The sequence below is a fragment of the Petaurus breviceps genome, unplaced genomic scaffold, assembly GCF_028583685.1.
Source record: "Petaurus breviceps papuanus isolate PSGF00001 unplaced genomic scaffold, PetGlider_PUasm1.0 90847, whole genome shotgun sequence".
NCBI lineage: Eukaryota > Metazoa > Chordata > Mammalia > Diprotodontia > Petauridae > Petaurus > Petaurus breviceps.
The window spans coordinates 20963035-20971255 of NW_027187360.1; positions in this window are offsets into that span (position 1 = coordinate 20963035).

Sequence of the window (8221 nt, forward strand, 5' to 3'; positions counted from 1 at the left end):
GTAAGTAGCACTTGAGGAACATAAACTCCTTGAGATCAGGGACACTCAAATCTTTGCCTTTTTATCTCCATCCTCAATGTCTACCACCACATGGTAGGTTCTTCCTACGTGCTTATTGACTTGGATTGGATGGAAAGTTTACAAAGCACTTTCTGTAAATTACTTGTTTGAACCTCCCAATAAGTACATGAGGTGGTTAATGCAGATATTATTAGCAAAAGTAAGAGGGTTGGATTTAGAGTTAGAAAATGAATTCAAATCCTGGCTTCATTATTTATCAGCTGTGTGAACTTGGACAAATCACTTAGCCCCTATGAGTCTTAGTTTTCTTATTTATAAAGTACAGAGATTAGGTCACACACACACACACACACACACACACACACACACACACACACACCCATACACCCATGGAAATGGAAACACAGAGAGGTTAAGTGATTTGTCCAAGGTCACTCCATGATATGTGTCAAAACCAGAAACAGAACCCAGGCCCTTTGATTCCAAACACGATATTCTTTCCACTATACAATGGCAATTTCTTTGTAATGGCACTTTTGCTAGGAGTAGCTGTTAAATCTCCAAACAGAATGATACAAAAACGAGACAAAACCAGTCTATGCCTCTTAGATTAAGCCTCTTCTGATAAGAACCTTTTTCATTCTTGCCAGGCCTCACCAGTCATTGTATTTATCATGTTGTTTATAATAAAAACTGGGCAGAGCATGCACTCTGACAGGCGGAAGAGACATTACAGGAAGCTCGGTACCCTGTGGCCGCTATATTAAGGTCCTATTGCTTGACAGTTTCCTGGCCATGAATAGTCGATTCATTAGGAAGACTTTAAATTTAGCTGCAAAGTGACTGTAAAGGTAATTTCTGTAGGCTTTGCTTCATTGCTAGTCACATTCTTCAAAGCTAAAATAAGAATAGAGAAAAATGAATATTTTTGGCTATTTCCCATTTGGATCAGATGATAAACTGGGAAAGCAGCATGATACACTGGAAAGAGTGCTGAGTTTGGAGTCAGAGGAACTTGGTTCAAATCCTAACTCTGCCACTTACTACTATGCATGCAAAATTTCAGACTAGACATTTGATCACTCTGTGCCTCAGTTTCCTCATCTGTAAAATGAAGGGGTTGAACCATGACTTCTAAGGTCTCTTCCAGATCTAAATCTATAGTAATCTAAGCCCCTCATTTAACAGATAAAAACACAAGTTTAGTCTTAGGCTTTCCCCACTTTTATATGCACCAGTTATCCCAAATGAATCTTACTCATCCTTCAAGACACGGTTGAAACTCTACTTCCTCCACAAAGTTTTCTCTGACCCTCTGGGACCTCCAATTGCACTACATTGTCTTCCACTCACGTAGTAGATCGTGGGTTGCCTTTTATATTTCTCTGGTCTTTGTTTTGTATTATGATTTAATAATGTCCATTCTAAACAAGTTGTGGTACATGGAGGTAAGGGAATATTATCATTTCCAAGAAGTGTGGAAGGATTGAAATAAGCAGAGGCAGGAAAATAATATACATAATGATGACAATTATGTAAATTTGAAAAAATCACATCCACAAAATGATCAAAACTGAATGTGAAATTATAATGACCAAGATTGACCCCCAAGGAAAGGAGAGATGAGATGATACATCCCCCTGCTTCTTTGCAGAGCTTGGAGTTTGTGAATGGAGACCATTGTATGAAATGTCAGACTTCTTTGGAGGGCTGATCTTTCTGCTGATTTTTCTCTTCTTCTTTCAAAAGTTTTTGTTATAAAGGATGGCTATAAGGGTAGGGAGAGGGAAATGGGGAAATGTAGGAGATGTAAAAACAAAGGATATCCATAAAATCCATTTTTAAAAACAACAAAAACATTTCCTCCATGAGTTTTTTCTGATACCTCATCATGTTATGGAGGTGACTCTCTGGTCATAAAAGCTAGGCACGTTGAACACAAACTTGGCACAAGTCCTGCCAAATTGAAAAGGCTTCAGATATGACTCTATTGATGGTTGTTCAAGGACCAGGCAATTTAAACTTGGAGATGCTCTGAAATAGAGGGTTTTGCTGCAAGACAATGATATTTTTCTTGACCACTAAAACTCATGAAGTAGTCTACTAAGGTAGGGAGGGTCTGTGATATGCACTGATGTTAGGGTTACCTCCACCATTGAAATCACCAGTTTTAAAAAATATGTACATGTGTTTTCTCCCAACTAAGTTGTAAGCCCCTCAAGGGCCAGCACTGTGGTCTATACATCTTTGAACTCTCCTTTGCCCTCTTCCATAATGCCTAGAACAGAATTGAGGCCATAGTATACCCTCAAGAAATGCTATTTTCCTATGTTTTGCTCCCTAAAATTAAGAATGTCTTCTAAATTAAATTAAGGTTCAACCTGACTCCTTGTTGCAAGTTAAGCCCATTTCTTTTTTTCTTTTAGAGTAAATGAAGACTTAGGTACCTCACTGAAGATTCATTTACATCTTCAAGTGTCTGCTCCCTCTTTCTGGTTGTCTCTTCTTCATCTAGTTAACCATGAGGGCAGCCAGCTTATGTTCCTTCAGACACTTCTAATTGGTAATTTCAAGAAGTTGGAACAGGCTAGCCTGACATTTATCTTTATGTAAATACATGGACTGGTATCATGTAAGGGATAGAATATAGCTTGGCAAACTTGCTTCTGAGCATGTGCAATAGAGGGGACTTTCCCCATTACATTTGTAAGGCAATAGAGAGGGAGATAATTCCATAGGGTACATTTAGCCTCCCCCTTCTCTGCCTGTTGAATTCCTACCCCTCCTTTAAAATATACTCATATCCTACTCCAAAATACTCCTAAGGAACTTTCCCTGATTCTCCTCCAGCTCCCATAAATGAGCACTCTCCTCTCAGATGTGGCACAGAACACTGCTGTCACCTCTCTTATGCTCTCACTTTTATACTTGTGTCTAATCCGAGGTTTGATGACCCCTCTAGGATGTGTCTCTAGGAAGTACACAGCGTTTACAGACAGTTGGGCTTAATACAAATGTTTGCTGGATGGAATTGAATCAAAGGGAACTGAATTAAGAGAGTGAACAGTTTCCATGCCCTTCAGGAGAGATAGCTTCTTTACAAATCATCATTAAGTAGGGTCCCTGAGGACTCTGCTATAGCCAGAGCTTTGCTGTATTAGCTCAGTTTGTGTGTGGTTCTTGAAGGAAACATGACTCCATCTCTGAGAATATTGTGCAGCTCTGACTAGTCACCAAATTAGTCTCACCTTCCTCTAAATACATTTCAATGAGTGAGGCCCGATAGGAGTCATATCCATCTTTATCTCAGACAGGAGAAGGCAGAAAGAAGGGAAGTACTTCCTGAGAGTCAGTGTGGGAATCCAGAAGAGAGTAGGTCTAGAAGAAAGAGTGTTAAATTCAATATCAGAGCCTCTGGGTTTAAACTTCAGTCTTTTGACCTACTAGCTTTGTTACCAATGACTGTTTGACTCATGGAGACCTGTAAAAGGTGGGGAAGACATTGGATTATAATTCAGGGGTGGGGAACTTGCAGCCTTGAGGTCACATGTGGCCCTTTAGGTCCTCAAGTGCAACCCTTTGACTGAATCCAAACTTCACAAAACAAATCCCCTTAATAAAAGGATTTGTTCTGTAAAGCTTGGACTTAGTCAAAAGGCCGAACCCAAGGACCTAGAAGGCCACATGTTCCCCACTCCTGGATTAGATGTTCTCTAAAATCTCTTCCTAATCTACAACTCAGATTCAGATATGATTAGGTCCCTTCCTAATCTGAATCTCTAATTCCAGTCACTTCTCTAAAATAAAGTCTCTCATTTTAAATGATCCACTTTTCCCTTCACCTTATTTATGAATTTCACTCTGTGTGTCCAGTAACTCATCTTCAATCTATTGCGGACTGGAGATGGACCATGATCTGGGCCCAGGACTGAATGGGAAATGAATTACATTCAAGAAACATTACTGTGCCTTCAATGCTCCTAAATTGCTCTTCTGTTTTTAACATTAATGTTGTCCCTGTGATGCTCTATTGGCTGAAAATCACTCATTACCATTATCTCAGAAGAATCACAATAGCAAATGACCCAAAGGGCAATGGAAAGATTTGTGGTCATAGAATCACAGAGTTAGTGCTATAATTCATTAATTTTATATACAACACAGGTTTGAGGAGTGACTGGCATCTTGAGATTTATATTTCAGAGGGAAGGGTATTTCCTTCTCAGTCTTTAGTGCAATGAAGAATTATTGCTATCTGTGAATCAGGAGGTGGAATTGAATCACACTCTGGAGTTCTTAAACAGACACAATCTTTGAGAGGCACATTGGAGGAAGATCTTCATACCTGAGCAGCACTGGGAAACAAGCAAAGAAAGAAAGGGAAAGTAGAGCTGAGTTTTGGTAGTAAAGAGAGAGAATGAGGAGGGCCAACAGCCCCTAAAGCATATCTTGGATCAGACTGCTGCATCAAAAGCTACTAGTTGTACTTATCTTTTCAAGGACTAAGGGAAGTTCCAAGAAAAGATCTATTCTCAAATTTTCCTTCTCGATGCCTATCTACTAAAAGACATGGTAAAATGCTGGATTCATTTCTTTATCCTGGTGTTTCTGGTAACCTGATTTTTTTTTTTTTGCCACAATCATAAAGAGGCAGGAGCCAAACATCTCTGAATTTATGTTTAGCCTCTTTAGAATCTAAATATTAGGGATTATCCTAACTAGGGGCTCTGAGCTATGGTGATTGTACTGTAAGCTTTTTGATTAATATAAATTTCATAAAGAAACAGAGGAGGGACCACTTGAACCTGAGGGAATTTTATATTATTCCTAACCTAAAAAAATGAGCTAATTGTTATAAGATGGTGTTACTGATTAAATCTGGGCAGACAAAGGGAATATGGAGGCAAAGTGATAAATATTGGCTGGCCAATCACACTCTCTACAGCAATACTCACAACTACCTCTGTTACAGATAGATGAAGGAAGTTGAGGCCTAGAGAGATCAAGTGACTTACCCAAGGTAGCTCACACAGTTAATAATTTAAATAATTTGAATTTAAATTGAGATTCTTTGAGCAGACTACCATGATTCTTCTTAATTGCACCATGATTCTTCTTAATTGCACCATGTTTCTTCCCAATGATAACTCTGGCATGCCTAATAAGTATTATAAAAGATACTTTTATGTGTGTGTGTGTGTGTGTGTGTGTATCAAGAAGAGGAAATGGGACAGTCAGGTAGCAAGAATGAGGGATGACAGACATACAGGGGTTGAGGGAGGGGGAAAAAAGGGAAGGGAGAGAAAAGTACCTACTATGTGCCAGGCACTTTACAAATACTGTTTCATTTGATCCTCACAAAAACCCTTCAAGATAGGTGCTATTATTGTTCCCATTTTATAGTTGAGGTAAACAGAAATTAAGTGACTTGCCCAGAGTCACATAGCTAGTAAGTATCTGAGGCTAAATCTGAACTCAGTTCTTCCTGACTCCAGGCTCAGTGCCCTGTCCACTCTACCATATAGCTGCTTTGATAATCCAAGTGTTGCACTGGTATCCCTGAAATGTTAAGCGTGTCACAGAAGAAGGATTTTACTTAGTGAGGTGGATACTTTATACAAGATTTTAAAAAAGAAATGAGCAAGAATCACACAGGATGAGAAGACATGTTTGGCTTGTGCTTTTCATCAAGTGAAAGAATAAAACCACATTGAAGGAATCATGGAATCCAGTGAAATTTAGAATTTAGTATGAACATTACATCTATGGACTGCTATGACCTTCTATGACTGTCTGTGAGCTACTGGGATCCCCAAAGGGCCACAGGAAAAGTGCGTTGAACTTTTCTATTACTTGGAGGGAGGAACATGCTTTGGTTTTCCTTCATTGCTAACTTGACCATTTGAGCTGCACCTTTATTGAGAGATTTTTTATCCCCCAAAGCAAGAGAATGGAAAGAGAACTCTGCCATTTAGGGTGGTGATTATAAATTCAAAGGATCAAAAAATTCACTTGTAATCCACATTACTGAGTTACTTTTTTGACTTCCTAGCAGCACCCAAAAGCAAAAGTTTAAAACAAACAAACAAATAAAAAACAACCCAAGGACTTCTTTTCAAAGTTGTAAACAATTACATTACCCTGAGCTGACTTGTGACTCAGTATAGTTTCCAGGCTTTCTTGTCCTTCTTCCAGGATGTTCTGGTGCCATTTTCTATTCTTGCAGATTCCCACAAACTTCATCCCATTTTTTCTTGCTGAAATTCTAACAGATTGTCAAAGTCTGATTGAAATGTCACTTCCTTTCCGAAGTCACCCTTAATCCTTCTAGCTGGGGATTATCTTTCCCTTCTCAGACTTCACATAGCACTTTTCATTACTTCTTTTATATAATTTTAAAATTATAACTGTTTGCATTTCAATTCCATAATCTTAACTGCCTTGTATGTGCCAGGCAAGGGGATTTAAAGACAAAAAAACAAATCAGTCCGGGTCCTCAAGAAGCTTCTATTCTACTGGGGGGAGGAGAAGAGGGCAGAATACAAAATGTACTTGTCAGTAAAAACAAGGTAATTTTTGGAGGGAGATAGCACCTACATTTAAGGGATCAGAAAAGCCTTCCTGTAGGAAGGCTTAAGGCTTGAGCCTTAAAGGAAGTTAAGGATTCTAAGAAACAAGAGGTAGAGGTGGGGGATGCTAACACATTTCTGTGAGACATCATGACTGGCTGTGACCTACAAGCTGATTCACTCATACCATAGAAGCAATACTGACTTCAGAGTTCAGGGAACAGCTAAGAGTTCAGTTTGGTATGGACTGATTTGGTGGGGATACAAATTCTGGAATGTAGAGTTTGTGAAGGAGAATATTATAAGATAAATCTGAAAAAATAGCTAGAACTAGATTGTAGAGTGCTTTGAGTATCTGACTGAGGAGTTTGTATTTTATTGTGGTAGCAATAGATGCAAGAGAGTGATAACATTTATCTAGATTGTAAATTCCATGAGAGCAGGGACAGTATTTCCTTTAATTTTAAGTGGATCACAAACCTTGCCCTCACGGAGTTTATAGTTTAATAGAAGGATATAACTAGAGTATAAAATGATACATGATGAATATGTAAAAGAAATATCAACAAAGCCCTTGGCACAAAACCCTGTTTAAAGTAGGTGCTTAAAAATATTTGTTGAATTTTATTGACAGCCTTTTTAATTTACAGTTTAGAAAGAATAGCATTCCTGATTACCTGCCAGTCAATAGTAAAGAGCTAGGGCACTGTATGATACAGATGAGGTCCAATATTGTTTAGCCAAATGACACTTATTACTGAGCCTACTTTCTCTATCTGGCCAAATCATGGTAAATCTTCATCTTAGTGGTTCTTACCGGGAAGAAGAGGGAAAATAAGACTAAAACTTTCCATCCTTGCCTAAACCAGCAAAGCTTTTCTTCTAACTGGGCCTGTCAGTCACTAAACATTTATCAAACACCTAGGCACTGCTAAGTTTTGGGGACACAAAGAAATGCAAAAGACAGTACCAGCACTAGAGTTTAATGGGATGGGGGGTGGGAGAGGGGAAGACAATATGCAAGGAACTATGCACAAACAAATTATATACAGGATACAGTGGAGATAAGCAGCAGAGGGAAGGGACTAGAATTAAGGAGGATTGGGAAAGGTTTCCTCTAGAAGGTGTCATTTTAGCTGGGCTGGAAGAAAATCAGGGAAGCCAAGTGGTAAGCATGGGAAGGCAGAGCATTCTAGGCTTAGGGGCACAGCCTATGAAAATACCTGGAGTTAGGAGATTGAAGTGTCATGTTTAAGGAAGAACAAGGAAGTCAAGGTCATTGGATCACTGAGTACATGGGGAACAGGTGGTGAGGTGTAAGAAGAAGATTAGGAGGGGCTCGTAGGTGGCACAGTGAATAGGGCCCTGGAATCAGGAGGATCTGAGTTCAAATCCAGCCTCAGACACTTAACACTTACTAGTCATGTGACTTTGGGCAAATCACAACCCCAATTACTCTGCATTCCCCCCTCCAAAAAAAAATATTAGGAACAGGGGTGGGGGGCAGATTATTAAGGACTTCAAATGGCAAAGGGTTCTATATTTTGATCCTGGAGCTGACAGGAAGACACTGGAGTTTATTGAGTGTGTGTGTGTGTGTGTGTGTGTGTGTGTGTGTGTGTGTGTGTGTG